The sequence below is a fragment of the Ptychodera flava genome, unplaced genomic scaffold (assembly GCF_041260155.1).
Source record: "Ptychodera flava strain L36383 unplaced genomic scaffold, AS_Pfla_20210202 Scaffold_80__1_contigs__length_553813_pilon, whole genome shotgun sequence".
Lineage (NCBI taxonomy): Eukaryota > Metazoa > Hemichordata > Enteropneusta > Ptychoderidae > Ptychodera > Ptychodera flava.
The window spans coordinates 537,858-553,953 of NW_027248402.1; the positions used below are offsets into that span (position 1 = coordinate 537,858).

The 16,096-nt window shown below is 37.2% G+C and overlaps 1 long non-coding RNA gene across 1 annotated transcript; it reads left to right on the forward strand.

Moving 5' to 3' along the window:
- The first annotated feature begins 388 nt into the window (after nt 1–388).
- LOC139128949 (uncharacterized) lies at nt 389–15,721 on the forward strand. Its single transcript, XR_011551459.1, has 3 exons — nt 389–475; nt 7,871–7,935; nt 15,625–15,721. It is a non-coding gene; the product is annotated as an uncharacterized lncRNA (long non-coding RNA).
- The last annotated feature ends 375 nt before the right edge of the window (nt 15,722–16,096 follow it).

Here is a 16,096-nt window from a genome sequence, read left to right on the forward strand (position 1 = left end):
TTAATTACCTTAACAGTTACAAGAACATATGGATAGTAAATATATTCACATAGAAAAGCAGCCGGAAAATTGTCATATACAACAAATTTTACCATTAGCCAGGTGGTATGAACAATACAACAGCAGATCATAACGTGTCGGTGATTACGTGCGACATGTGAATCTCAATGGTTTCCTTTCCCCGAGACGAAAGTGATGTTCAAAACATTCGAAATGGTTATTTGTGGTCGGACGGAAAGAGTTCAAGACAAGGTCTGGAACAGATGGTCATTGTAATGACAGCTTTTAGGAAAAACTGTTTATGGGAAAAAATGAAGGTTTCACTCAATAAAAATAAGCAAACTACGCCTTTACTGTGATTTTTGACTGACGAAGCGTCGAATGCGCCCCCGCTTTTTTCTATATAAGCAGGTGTAGTGAACACAAGGAGCATCACTGAAGACCAGCTCTACCACTAGAGTAACTGCTGAGACTGGTAAGTAAACCACTTACGATATTTGTTATATATTATTAACATTGCCTGTGAGATGAATTTTTTAAAGTGTAGTCTTTTGATGCCGTGAAACTTCATCGTTGCAAGGGCTTAATGCCTATGTTTTCTCGTTGCTGGAGTTGACTAAAATATATAAAAAACATTGGATCTGCACGTACTTTTTTCATTCGTTCATTAAACCAGCTTTTATTCGTAGAATTGTACTAATATAATTGTTAACGGGACTAAGGAATGGCTGAAAACAGAGAAATATGATGTGGTATTACTCGAAACAGCCCTTAACAGCATATTTTTCAAACAATGCAACGCAGGCACTAATATTGATCCGAAATATATTTCAACGCAGAAAAATTTTACACAAAACTGAAAGTTTGAGTAATTGATCTACAAAGTGCCTAAAACAAACTAATCGTTGACAGATTAGTGCAGCGATTACTATAACGGAACGAGCACTAGCAACGCCCAAAATATGCCCTAAAACAAAACATCCATAGCGTCCAGAAACTCCAGTCGATGCTGGGTCATTTTTATTGTGACACAACACACGTACACCGAATCGCTCACTAGTGTAGTATAGCTTGGAACAAGCGAACCGTTGAATTGTTTCTTGAGGTTAAACAAAGAACTTTGAAACGACTTGTCTTTGCTAGAGATTGTTCGAAAGCATTATTATCATTTTTCCACTTCCGAATAACATGTCAGAATACCGAGTTTATCGTATTCAGTACAACAAAGTCTTATTAGACTCGTCGCCTCGATAGCAATACCGCAGAGTACGAGAACATTATTCCTGGTCCTGTTTAAATAACATTCCTCTTACATGCCTCTTCTAGTGGATTTTTTAAAAGAATCTAAGAAACAGGTTTTGGCCTCGATGCATCGATGTCAATACCACAGAGTATAAGAACATAAATCCTGTTTTTTTTTTATTCAACATTCCTATTACATGCCTCTTCTATTCGATTTTTAACAAGAAAGATCGAACTTACAGCTTTTTGTAATGTCCTGCCTAAAACTTCGTCGCGCCATATCAAGCAGATTGGAAACGTTTTCAGCCCGTCAAGTTACTCAAACATTTGACCCGTGTAGTGCAGTGCATGTGCAAGAATTTGTAGTTAAGCAGCATATTCACTGGTTTTAAACCTCACCGCGTGATTGTGGAATCATTATCTGTATATGTGTTTACGTGCAGAGAAAACGAACAAAAGAGTGAACTCAGCAGTTTCCGTTTAAACAAAATTTATTACGAAAATAAAACTAATTGCTAAGTCAGGGATAGAGTACAAGCTTTAAAGTGTACAGACTACTTATCTCAGCTGGGACGGCAAAGCTCCAGTCTCAGAGTTGTAACAGTCAGTCGGATGAATGAACAGTCCTTCGGCTTGCAGGCTTGTAGCTGCACAAAGTCCACAGTATAAATCCAGCGTTGGCAGTGAAGGTCTTGAAAAGTCTTGAGAATGACTACTGCTGGAGTTTAGTAACACACAAGAGACACGATCCCAAAAGTCTGACTGGAAGCTGTGCACGTCCCTTTTATAAAGGCATATAAGAACAATCTAGAACTTTTATTGACATGCTAATTACTGTTCTAAAATTATCTCCCTTACACAACTAATCCACTTTCCAGAACATTCCAAACATGACTAATTGAATTCAAGGTTGTGAGGTCATCAAGGGCAGTGACCTTGGGAATGTTCTAGACTAATTGAACTCAGGTCATGATGAGTGTGGGGGAAATGACCTACATAACACACCCCCTCTTCAAAAAAGAAAATTTTTCAAAGAAAAATCTTTCTTTTACAAATGTAATCTTGAAAAGGATTTAAGTACTCAAATTTTGTTTTACTCTAAGTAAAATTTCTTGAAAGTGAACAACAATAAAATTTCTTGAAAGTGAACAACAATAATTTCTAAATACGAGAGAGACAGTCTGCAATTAAATTGTCTCTGCCTTTGATATGTCTAATGTCAAGATTAAACTCCTGTAACATTAAACTCCATCTTAGCAATCTCTGATTTTTGCCTTTAAATTTCTGCAGAAAAACAAGAGGGTTGTGATCAATATAAACCACTATTGGCTGATTTGAAGAAGTAACATAAACTTCAAAATGCTGTAAAGCTAATATCAAAGATAAACACTCTTTTTCAATTGTAGAGTAGTTTCTCTGGGATTTGTTAAATTTGCGTGAAAAATAGCAAACAGGATGATCTATACCATGACTATCCTCTTGCAATAAAACAGCACCAGCAGCCGTATCACTAGCATCCACAGCTAATTTGAATGGCAAAGTGAAATCTGGTGCAGACAACACTGGAGCACTTTGCAGTATGGCTTTAAGTGTATCAAATGCCTGTTGGCATTGCTCTGACCAAACAAACTTTACTTTCTTTTTAAGTAAGTTAGTCAAAGGCTCAGTAATTGTGGAGAAATTTGGACAGAATTTTCTGTAGTAACCAGCCATACCGAGAAAGCGCATCAGTTGTCGTTTGCAGTTTGGTATGGGAAAACTTGAAATGGCACTGATTTTGGCATCAACAGGTTTTACCTCACCCTGTCCTACAGTATGTCCGAGGTAAGTTACCCTCGCCCAACCAAACTCAGATTTGGCAAGGTTGACAGTCAACATTGCTTTGCTCAGTCTCTCAAAGAACTTCCGCATGAGCTTGATGTGTTCCTCCCAGGTGTCACTATACAGGACGACGTCGTCAACGTAGACTGCACACCCGTCTAGCCCGGATATGACGTCGTTGATCATCCGTTGGAACGTTGCCGGAGAGTTCTTCATTCCGAATGGCATCACCTTGTACTGGAACAATCCGTCTGGTGTAACAAAGGCGGATATTTCACGAGCACGATCCGTCAGAGGGACTTGCCAAAATCCCTTCAGTAGGTCAAATTTGTCACATACTTGGCTTTTCCCACTCGGTCGATGCAGTCATCAATCCTCGGGATTGGGAAAGTGTCTGTCTTTGTTAAAGCGTTGACCTTCCTAAAGTCCGTGCACATACGATAACTGTGGTCTGATTGGGAACAAGTATGCACGGCGAACTCCAGTTACTTTTACTGGGTTCAATAAAGTCATTGTCCAGCAGGTATTTGACTTCTTCCTGGAGATATTTCGCTTTGTTGGATTCAGTCTGTATGGATGTTGTTTTACAGGCTTACTGTCCCCAACATCAACGTCGTGATAGATGACGTTTGTCCTCGTTGGAACATCTTGAAACAGGTGTTTATATTCGTGGAGCAGTTCTTTCACCTGTTGTTGTTGTTCTGGCTGGAGGTGTGCCAACTTTGTAGACTCCAGCTTCTCCAGGATTTCTGAGTTCTGAAGCTTGACCGAGCCCAGCTTTGAGTTTAGAGTATTTTCACTCAGTCAGTTTCAGTATCACTATCTTCATAATGGTTTGAACTGACTGCACTGACAGGCTGAGTTATAGTAGGATTATCCCTATCCAATATGGCTTAAGCATATTTATGTGACATAGCTGTTTTTGTTTTCGCCTGTCAGGTGTTATTATGATGTAATTTAAATCACTCAATTTCTTATCAATTAGGTAAGGCCCAAAGTAACGAGCATGGAGTGGTTTGCCAGGAATTGGAAGTAGAACAAGAACTTTTTGACCTGGTTCAAACTTCCGTTTTGAGGTGCTTTTATCATATTGATTTTCATTGACTGCTGAGATGACTCAAGATTTTCTCTGGCTAATTCACATGCTTTAGAGAGTTTTGTACGAAAATCTGACACATATTGCAAAATATTCAGACAATCATCATTGTCTGATAGGAATTTCTCTTTAACGAGCTTAAGTGGGCCACGGACTGTATGTCCAAATACAAGCTCAAATGGGCTAAAACCAGAGACTCTTGAATTGACTCCCTAACAGCAAAGAGCAGAAAATGAATTCCTTCATCCCACTGCTTCTCTGTGTCAAAACAGTAGGTCCTAATCATGTTTTTCAAAGTTTGATGAAATCGCTCAAGAGCACCCTGACTTTCTGGATGATAGGCGGATGACCTATACTGTTTAATGCCTAGCTGATCCATTACTTGTTGAAAAATACCAGACATAAAGTTGGAGCCTTGATCGGACTGGACACATTTAGGGAGGCCAAATAAAGTGAAAAATTTGACTAAAGCTCTCACTATAGTCTTTGTCTTTATGTTTCTCAGTGGTATGGCTTCTGGGAACCGGGTTGATGTACACATAATTGTCAGCATGTACTCATTTCCTGATCTTGTTTTTGGTAGGGGCCCAACACAGTCTATTAGTATCCTACTAAATGGTTCTTGAAATGCAGGAATTGGCTGTAAAGGGGCCTTTGGAATGGTCTGATTTGGCTTTCCTACCATTTGACATGTGTGACAAGTTTTACAGAAATGTGCTACATCCTGCCTGAGATTAGGCCAATAAAAGTGACTGAGAATTTTATGATAAGTTTTCCTTACTCCCAAATGACCAGCCCAGGGCGTTTCATGGGCCAGGCGCAATATTTCAGCACGGTAGGGCTTTGGAACCACAATTTGATGTTTTATAGCCCAATCGTCATCAACCAAGACATCTGGAGGTCTCCATTTACGCATGAGAATACCAGATTTTGTATAATAGGAAACAGAGCTATCTGAAGTTTTACCTTCATCATCTACCCTGTCAAACAAAGACAAAATATCTGGGTCTTTGTGTTGTTCTGCAATGAGATTTGATCTAGAAAATGTCTGACTTTGGTCAGCAGAAGTTTTACTGGAAGTTTCAAATCCACGAGGGATAACGGAATGATCCGTGTCAAACACCTGACTGAGAAAGGTGTCATTTAAGTCAACATCTGTGACATTATTTTGAGAGTATTTTGATTCTCGGAAGTTTTCTTGACATGGCTCGAGTAATGCACACGAAGGAAATAAATCGGGTATCTCTTGTTCAATTGGCTCTGGATCTTGATCTAAACTAGGATTATCAGTCACAAGTGGATTAGTAATGACCTTGTCCCCAGCAAGGTCGTTTCCAAGAAGAAGGTGAATCCCTTCAAAAGGCAAAAAAGGCCTAATACCTAAAGCCACAGGTCCAGAAACAAAGTCCGAAGACAAATAGACATTATGGAGAGGAACAGGAATGTAGTCATTACAATCTACCCCCTTAATAAGAACTTTAGAACCTGAAAATGACTTTTCAGAAAACGGCAGGGTATCTGCCAACAAAAGAGACTGGGAAGCCCCGGTATCTCTTAAAATTTTGACAGGGGTAGCGGAAGAGAAATCACTAGAAAGTGATATAAAACCATCATGAATAAATGGTTCGAAAATACCCATAATGCTATCTTGAGAAGAATTGACCTTGACCTCATTAATTGGGGATAAGAGGGGTTTAACCTCAGAAAATGTGTTGCACACATTATTAGACTCTAATTGAGTTGATGAAGAAATAAAGCCGGTTGGCTTAGATCCACTTTGACCACTTTGACCTTCACGTTTTCTTTTCAATTTGAAACACTCTGACATTAAATGGCCGTCTTTCTTGCAATAATTACAAGAAAGTGTACCGAACTGTTTGTCAGAAGGAGATTGAGACTTGGGATCTGATGATGTGGGAGTGTTACTTGAATCTGTGAACTGTTGTCATTTGATTTTCTACTGTCCTTTGAAAAATTCTTGGATGAAAAGGAGGAGTTAAATTTACCTGCATTGTTTCTGTAGGAAAAGGACTGGGATGGTTTGCTGAGAAATGAAGATTTGTGGGTCAATGAATAATCATCGGCCAAACGTGCAGCAACCTCTAATGTATCTGCCTTTTGTTCATTGATAAACGTCTTGATGTCACTCCGGATGCACCTTTTAATTCCTCAATCAAAACAAGCTGTCGTAATTTGTCATAATTCTGACTGACCTTTTCAGAAGAACACCAACGATCAAACAGTTGTTCTTTTGTTCGAGCAAATTCAACATAAGTTTGATCCTTCACCTTCTCACAATCCCTAAATTTCTGACGGTAAGCTTCAGGCACCAACTCATAGCCCTTGAGAATTAATTCCTTCACAGAATCATAATTTGAAGCCTGCTCTACTGACAACTGAATGTAAATTTCTCTGGCTTTACCCACCAAAGCACTCTGCAAAAGCATAGACCAGGACTCCTTAGGCCAATTCAGACTCTGAGCAATTTTCTCAAAATGAAGGAAATATTTATCAACATCCTTTTCTTGGAAAGGGGGAACTAGCCTGAAATGCTTAGTGATGTCAAACTTGTCTGAAGGGAAGAATTTTCCTGACTGTCCAAGCTCTAAACGTTCATTTCTAATTGCAGTCGGTGTTCTGCTAATTCTCTTTCCTTTTCTTTTTCTCTCTTTCTTTCTCTCTTGTCTTTCTTCCATTTCTAATTCTTTCTCTCTCATTTGTAATTCTAGTTTCTTGATCTCCAAATTTGTCTGCATTTCTAATTCTAATTTTCTGAGTTCAGAGGTAGACTCGGGCTCATAATCTTTTAAGGCAGACTCCTCAAAATGGCCTGATTTAACTAAATGTTTTGCAATCTTGAACTGTATTTCTCGCTTGCGCATAGATCGTTTAACTTCTACCTTAAGGAAATTGGCCAGTGTTATGAGGTCGTCTTTTCTGAGGGAATCAAATGTGTCCTGATCAAGGTCATCCATTTCCTCTGGTTTAAATTCCGCCATGATTAAATTTCGCTGAGTTCACAGTGTAAAGTAGTTTTGAAAAGGTAGGCAAAATGTTGTCAAACGGCTCAAAATATTCGTCTCCCGGACGAGCCCCCAATTTTGTTACGTGCAGAGAAAACGAACAAAAGGGTGAACTCAGCAGTTTCCGTTTAAACAAAATTTATTATGAAAATAAAACTAATTGCTAAGTCAGGGATAGAGTACAAGCTTTAAGAGTGTACAGACTACTTATCTCAGCTGGGACGGCAAAGCTCCAGTCTCAGAGTTGTAACAGTCAGTCGGATGAATGAACAGTCCTTCGGCTTGCAGGCTTGTAGTTGCACAAAGTCCACAGTATAATCCAGCGTTGGCAGTGAAGGTCTTGAAAAGTCTTGAGAATGACTACTGCTGGAGTTTAGTAACACACAAGAGACACGATCCCAAAAGTCTGACTGGAAGCTGTGCACGTCCCTTTTATAAAGGCATGTAAGAACAATCTAGAACTTTTATTGACATGCTAATTACTGTTCTAAAATTATCTCCCTTACACAACTAATCAACTTTCCAGAACATTCCAAACATGACTAATTGAATTCAAGGTTGTGAGGTCATCAAGGGCAGTGACCTTGGGAATGTTCTAGACTAATTGAACTCAGGTCATGATGAGTGTGGGGGAAATGACCTACATAACAATTGTTACTTATTGACGTCGCTGTTTCTTTGTTTACAGATATTGCAACAAACATGTTTAAATTTGCTGTCATCTTCTTTGCCTGTTTGGCGATGTGTTACGCTGTGAGTATACACGATTTGTGTCTTTTCTCTGTTCTCGTTTACGATTACCGCAAGTTTTGTCTACTCTCTACCAGCATTACAGTGATCCTTCTCTAGTCTAAAAAGCTGTAAATATTGTTTTGCCAAAATTTAAAATTCGACAAACTATAGGGACTCTGTATTTTATTTTTCTCCTTTTTCTCCTTCTTTTTTTCTTCTTCTTCCGCCATATTGGATAGACGTACAGAAGAAGGGCTCCTACTTGTTTTGATTTTCTACCTGTGAGAAGTGCCATCCTTCGTCAATTGTCATCAGTTTATGTTGTGAGTAGTGTTTAGTTCTTTTGGGTCTTGTCTCCGGTCCGGTTTCATCTTCGATTAGGTGGATTTCCTTCGATTTTATTTTTTGTCATTTGTTAACCCGTGGTCGGCAATATGGCCGCCCGGGAGGACAAGCCATTTCGGAATCTGACACGCAAGCATGCTGTCAGGTGTACTAATATTGAAGGTGTTCCCGTTGAAAGCTATGTTGAAGAGATTGCTAAGAAAGTCGGAAGTGAAAATGTTATTGCTGCTTCTAGAATGAATAAGTCCGTTGTTGTGTTCTTAGCAACACTCGGTAATGTTGAAAGTATTGTGGAATCAAAGTTTGCTTTGTTTGATGAATTAGTCGATGTGGAACACATGGTGAAACCGGCTTCAAAATTAATTCTGTCAAATGTTCCTCCTTTCATTCCTGATGAAGTTTTGGAGGAACATTTATGGAAACTTGGCAGAGTTGTTGGACATTTAAGAGCAATCCCTCTTGGTTGTAAAAATGCTTCGCTGAAACATGTGAAGTCGTTTAGACGACAAGTTCATGTTTTGCTACACAATGAGAACATCAGTGGTGTAATTCAGATCAAATATGATGACCGTTTCTATTCCGTTTATGTATCTGTAGATGAACTGCGTTGTTTTCACTGTGGACTTAAAGGTCATATCCGTAAACGTTGTCCTAACTATCATGATCATAGATCGTCAGAAAACAACGATAATGACACTGAAAATGTTCAAAAAGACAATAATTGTGTGGATGAAAACTCAGGTTTAATGGATGTTGTCGAAAGTGAAGCAAATGCAAATGAAGGTGTTAATCAGCATATCAATACCACAGAAATTAACACCTCAACTTCAAGTAACGCCTCAACGTCAACTCGCTTTGTCGAAAACAATGAGGCACAATCAGAGTCCGCTCACAAAGTCACATCTGTTGATGAAAATTCTGTCGATCAAAGACCTCTCACCAGTAAAAACAGTCAACCCACTGACGCTCAAGAGAAAGAAAAAGGTGTTAACTCTGCTGCAAACGTTAACGTCCATGCCGATGAAGACAGGGTACGAACCCCTGCTTCGCCTTCGTATTCTCCGCTGCCCTCTACTCCCGTTTTATCATTCGACCCCCCTTCTTCGTCATCATCTTCACTTATTGAGTCTCAATCACTTGAGTTTCCTGAGACTCCTTTTTCAGATATCAATGTAAATGAGTCTCAGGATTTGTTTATTTCTCAGTCACAGTCTCCAAGAAAAGCTTCTCAAAATCAGCTTATTTGGTCAGGAGTGAAAACATCAAACTCCTTTGATGTTCTCAGCGAAATGTCTGATCATGACAATGAGTCTGTTGCGTCTGAAATTTCTGACTTATCAGAATTTCAAGAAAAGCTACAAATCAAGCCGTCTAATTTGCTTGAGTTTTTAGAAGACATTAAAGGCTCTAAAAATATGATAGAAAAATGTAAAGATTACTGCTCAGATTTTAAGGTTCTCATAAAGTCATTTGCTAACTTACGCAGGTCAGATATTGTCACTAGTCAACAAAAAGTTCGCATCCATAAACTTGTGGCAAAGTTACAACAACATGTTAGACAATGTAAAAGCTTGGCCATTACGAAACATGGGAAGTAAAATCGTTCTTGTTTTTGCTTGTCTAGTGATGGCAAGTTTCATTTCTTGGAACGTAAATGGTTGCCATGATTCTTTGAAACGGTATAATATTTTGTCTTCGTTGAAGTCCAATCATTATGCTGATTTTTATTTTTTACAAGAAACCCATTCTACAGTGGCTAATCAGGCGCAATGGCAAGTAGTTTGGCGCGCGCCTATTTATTTCTCACATGGTACTAGTAATTCTGCTGGGGTTGCAGTGCTGTTTCCACGAAACAAAAATTGATGTTGTTTCTGTAAAAAGTGTCGTCCAAGGTCGTCTACTTCATTTGCATATTAAAATGGATGACACTTCCTTTCATTTGCTTAATATTTATGCTCCTTCAAGTGGAGATGATCGTTGTATTTTCTTTGAAAGTCTTCGTAAATTTCTCCTTGATTTTGATCTTGATAATGAAAATATTGTCATAGGGGGCGACTTTAATTGTACTCTTGTTCCTGATTTAGATAGGTCGTCTCATATTGAACCACATTTAAAGTCTTCGCAAGTTTTTTCTTCTCTTGTTCATCGCTGTAAGCTTTCTGATGCCTGGCGTTATTTTCATAAGCAGGCTCAAAATTTTACGTGGCAGAGAGGAGAGCAAAAAAGTCGCATTGATACTTTCTTCATCAACAAGACGTTGACTTCGAAAATTAAATCTGTGTCTATTGACTCTCCTACTGATTTATCTGATCACTCTCTTGTTTCTCTTGTTTTAACTATGAATTCGAGTGTCAACAAAAATCCAGTTTGGTGTCTCAATACCAGTCTTCTTAACGATGAAAATTACTGTACTTTAATTAAGGAATTCTGGAAGGTTGGCGTAATGAGAAGGATAGGTTTTCTTCTCTTCAGTCTTGGTAGGATATAGGAAAACAAAAGATTAAAGAATTGAGTCAGCAATACAGCGCTGAACGAGTTCATCACTTTAAACGTTCAAACAAAAGCTTATTGAGGAAATTCGTACTTTGGAAACATTGATTCATACTCAGCCTTCTCTGGAAACAAGATATCATCAGCAAAAAGACCTATTAGACAGTTTTCAGAAACTTGATACCAGAGGTGCAGTTATTCGTTCTCGTTTTCAACAGCTCAATGATTCTGATACTAATTCACAGTTTTTCTTTTCTCTTGAAAAATACAAAGGCTGTCGTAAATCAATTACTCATCTCCAACGTGAAGATCATACAATTACTGAAAATCAGAGAGAAATTCGTCAACTTACTCGCCAGTTTTATCAAAACCTGTTTACTGCTGAGCCTGTTTCGCCCGAAGCACAAAATACTTTGCTTCATGATCTCCCTCAATTACCTGCTGACAGAGTTACACAACTTGATGAACCCATTAGTCTTGATGAGTACACCTTTGCACTCAAGAACATTGCGAATGGTAAAACACCTGGTGTTGATGGCATTCCTTGTGAATTTTATAAAAAATTCTGGTCTCTATTGGGGAACGATTTTCACCAGGTTTTTCAAAAGTCAATTTCCGATGGCCTTCTTCCAACGTCCTGTCGTAGAGCTGTTATCACACTCCTTCCGAAACAAGGTGATAACTCCCTTCTTAAGAACTGGAGACCTATCAGTTTGCTTTGCTCTGATTATAAAATTTTCACTAAAGCTTTATCGCTTCGCTTAAAGCAGGTTTTGCAAGATATCATTCATGTAGATCAAAGTTATACTGTTCCAGGCAGACAGATTTTTGACAATATTCATTTAATTAGGGATTGCATTCATTTTCATAATGACATGAATCTTCCTCTTGGTATTCTTTCTTTAGATCAGGAAAAAGCTTTTGATCGTGTCAGTCATCATTATCTTTTTCAAACTCTGCATGCGTTCGGGTTTGGTGAAAATTTCATCAATTTTATTAAACTTCTGTATACTCAAACTGATAGTCTTGTTCGTGTTAACAGTTCCCTTACTGCTCCAGTTCAGTTTTCACGTGGTATAAGGCAAGGTTGCTCATTATCGGGGCAGCTGTATGCAATTGTTATTGAACCTCTTTTGCACAGAATAAGACAAGACGACAGTATTCAAGGTGTTATGATTCCAAATTCAAGTGATCGTAAATGTAAACTTTCAGCTTATGCTGATGACGTTAATACTCTTGTAACTTGTGATACTGATTTTTTGAGGTTTAAATATTGGTTTTCTGTCTATGAGCATGCCAGTAATGCAAAAATTAACTATCGTAAGTCCCAAGGTCTTTGGGTCGGCTCATGGCGTGGGCGTGCTGATCATCCGCTTGAAATTCTTTGGAATAGTATTGGTCTCAAAGTCCTTGGTACTTATTTGGGTAACAGTAACGAATATTTTTCAAAAAACTGGAGTGAGTGTGTTACAAAGATTGACAATAAGTTATCTTGGTGGAATAGATATGCTCCTGCTATGTCATTCCAAGGCCGTGTTATCGTTATTAATCAACTTGCTGCAACTAAACTCTTTCACCGTTTAATTTGCCTCTGTCCTCCTGCTTTTATCATTGATGAAATTCAGCACAAATTTCTTGATTTCTTCTGGCAAGGAAACATTGGTTGCCAAGTCGTACAATTTTGCTCCATTGAAGTTAGGAGGGAAAAATCTCATCGATCTCCCTTCACGTGTGAAAGCTTTCAGATTAAATTATCTTCAAAGATACTTGTATTCAGGTCTGGATCATCCTTCATTTTTGTTTGCTGATTTTTATTTCGGAATGTTGGTAATCTCAAGTACACCTCTCAACTTTTTACAGTGAATTATCAGTCTGTTCCAGATTATCTTCCTAATTTTTATCTTGAACTTTTGAGAGTCTGGAAGTCATGTATTTTCCTGAGAAAAGGTGGACCCCTTTCAATCAAAGATATCTTCCATGAAGCCCTTTTTTTCAACGATTGTGTTAGTTTTACAAACCCTCTTGATAGTACTCTTGTTAATCACTTTATCAGTGCTGGCATTACAAAAGTTGGAGATCTTTTTGACCCTTTCCAAAAATCTTGGCGCTCCCCAAGCCATTTTAAAAACATTGTTTCTATTCATTCGGATAGAATTTTAACAAATACTGTCAAGACGTTGGTCGACTCTATTCCCTGTGATTGGAAAAACAAAATCCAAAGTTATTTTGAAGAGGAAGTTGATTTGGATGACGTTCATTCTTGTCATCGTCCTTCGTACTCTTTCGAACTTATTTGTAAAGGCACTGATGACCATATTATTTTGAATTGTCCCTTGTATAAATTTGAAAAGGGTAGCATTTATAAATTCTTGATTATGTCAAATTTTCATAGGAACAATAAACGTCAAGATACAGTTTGGAGAGATCTGCTTTCACTTACGGAAAATATCAAACCTTTATTCACTTCTTGTTATCTCAGTCCAATTCCAAAAAGAAGGAGATCTTCAATGGCGTCTTCTCCACGGTGCGTACGCAACTGGCTCGTTTATGTTCCATTCTGGGTATAGCTCATCCTCTGATTGTATTTTCTGTAGTGCCAGAGATGACCTTTTACACATATTTTTAGAATGCCCTCGTCTTTCTCCCTTGTTCATTCTCCTTCGTAAACTCTGTCACCTTTTTCTTGGTCAGGAATGCAAGATTTTATTCTGTGGTTTGTTTTAGGCCCACCCTTTGATAAATCATACATGGACAAGAATACTTTTGCGCTTTTAAATTTCCTTTTTACGACAGCTAAAATTGCAATTCATGTAACAAGACGAAATGCAATTAATGGTCATGATCCCTCAATCAGTAATATGCTTGTTTCTGTTTTTAAAAGGCGAGTTTGTGCTCGCATTTTAGAAGAATATAATTACTTCACGCTCAATTCAAACATAAGTGCTTTCAAAAACATTTGGTGTATTAATGACGTCATTGCTTCTGTAGACATTGATGGAACTTTTACTATTGATTCAATTTTGTTGTAAAGAAAATGCTTTCACCTCTAAGCACACTTTCCCTTTTGCCAATTCCTATCTCGTCCTGGGCACCGTACTCCTCACGGAATGGAAGGGGGTGGTCAGTTGGGAGGATTCTTCGTAAGCATGTACATGCCAACGAAAAGTTTTCTCAATATACCCCTTCTCATTGGCGGTTAGGTGGCTTTTTTCTGCAAGATGTAAGGTGTTCCTGTCCTATTTCCTCGCAATTTCTGTCACTTTTTCTTGTTTCGGATGTTTGTTTTCGCTTTCTCCTATTCAGTGGAGATTTTTCATGCACCTCGCATCTTGCCTTTTGTCATTAACAAAATTGTGCTTTTTTTCAGATTTAATTGGTTTCCTTCCCCATGTTGCAAGTGATATAGCTACCTGTTTGCCTTTTCACCAGTTCTCTCCGTCTCGCTCCAGCATCAGTATCATAGCCATTTTGCAGTTTTTGCTGATTTTTTACAGTCCAATTTTGTTTAGTATTTTCAGTAATTGACCATCATTTGCTATAAAGCATTTGTCAGATTTCATTTTTGCTTTTGTCTCAAAATTTGAATTGTTTTGATTTGTACTTGTCTGTACAGGAGACTATTTTTAGTAATAAACGTTTATTTGAAAAATCAAAAATCATCTTCTTCTTCTTCTTCTTCTTCTTCTTCTTCTTCTTCTTCTTTTATTATTATTACAATTAAGATTGTAGTGGACATACATATACCTCTTCAAGCCTCAGATGCTCTTGTTCTTAAAATTTGGGATCAATCAATTCTCTTTTCCACGGTGTTTACGAAAAACTGACGTTTCTGCCGACCAAATCATTGCTATCGAAACAGACTGCATAAGTATAAAGATTACTTTGTTTATAACAACCCACCGACAAGCTTTTTTACGTTTTGTTACAAGTTTTGTTACGTTCTAAGCCATTTTCAATAGCATTTGCAAACACTGATATTTTAAACCCTAAAATGGTTGCTATGGAAACCTTGGGCATTTTAATTGATGTAATCTTGTTCGTTTTGACCAAAAATTATTATTATTATTATTATTATTATTATTATTATTATTATTATTATTATTATTGTTTTTGTTATTGTTGTTTATTTCAAGAGGGTAGTCTGATTTACAAAAAAATATTGTAATTTTCATCAGACCCTGACAAAAGAACATTATTCAAACAGAAAAAAACTATTACAATACAAGAGAATAAATATAATCACTTGAATAGCAGTGAGCAATTATTGATACAGTCCAACAACATATAGTTTGAAATAAAGCTGATGATAAGAACCTTTATCCATATTTTTGTGATGAATAAAATTGCAGAACTATTTTTTAAAATGTGGCAAACTTCATATATTTCTAATAAAAAGAGGAATATTATTCCAAATATTAGTTACCGGTAAATAAATGACCTTTTCCAGTACTTGTGTTGTATGAAGGAGCATATAAATTACGGTTACTGGAACCACGAGTATTTAAATTATTCATGTAAGATACATAGTGAAAATGGTTTGAATAGAAGGGCATAAGAAAATTAAGGACTTTGAAAGTTAGAAGCGCCATGAAATAGGAGTTTTTGTGGACACTGTGATATGTGGTATGGTTTGAGGGGACTGTTTGTCGTACGTCGTAGAGCTCTGTTATTTTAAAGATAAAGTCTTACTAGAGTAACAGTAGGGCTTCGATTTTCCTGAAATCACGCAAAAGATAAAATAAAGTGATTTAACAGATAAGTACGAAATGCATGATTCTCGAAACTAAAAGGTGATACACTGTGATGTGGTTCTTGATAATAAGCGTCAATCGACTAATTAAGTTATTTTCTCGTTTTAATCTCATGACGGAGTAGCAAAGTGCATCGTCAAGTAAGTCATTCTTCTTACGTAGGCCCATTATTAGTTTCACCACTTACTTTTTTAAAACTAAAATGTATGACACCACACACAACACACTCACACACACAAACACACACACACACACATATATATATATATATATACATATATATATATATATATATATATATATATATATATATATATATACATACATATATATATATATATATATATATATATATATATATATATATATATATATATATATATATATATAATATATATATATATATATATATATATATATACCGTACTCTCTGTGCCCAAGTTCAGAGGTTGCCATAAAGCCATTATGGTGATAACCGGGAGGGCACATTGTATACATTATATATATATATATATATATATATATAATATATATATATATATATATAACCCTGCATCATTTGTAAATTTACATACCTAAAGGCAGTGTAACATCCG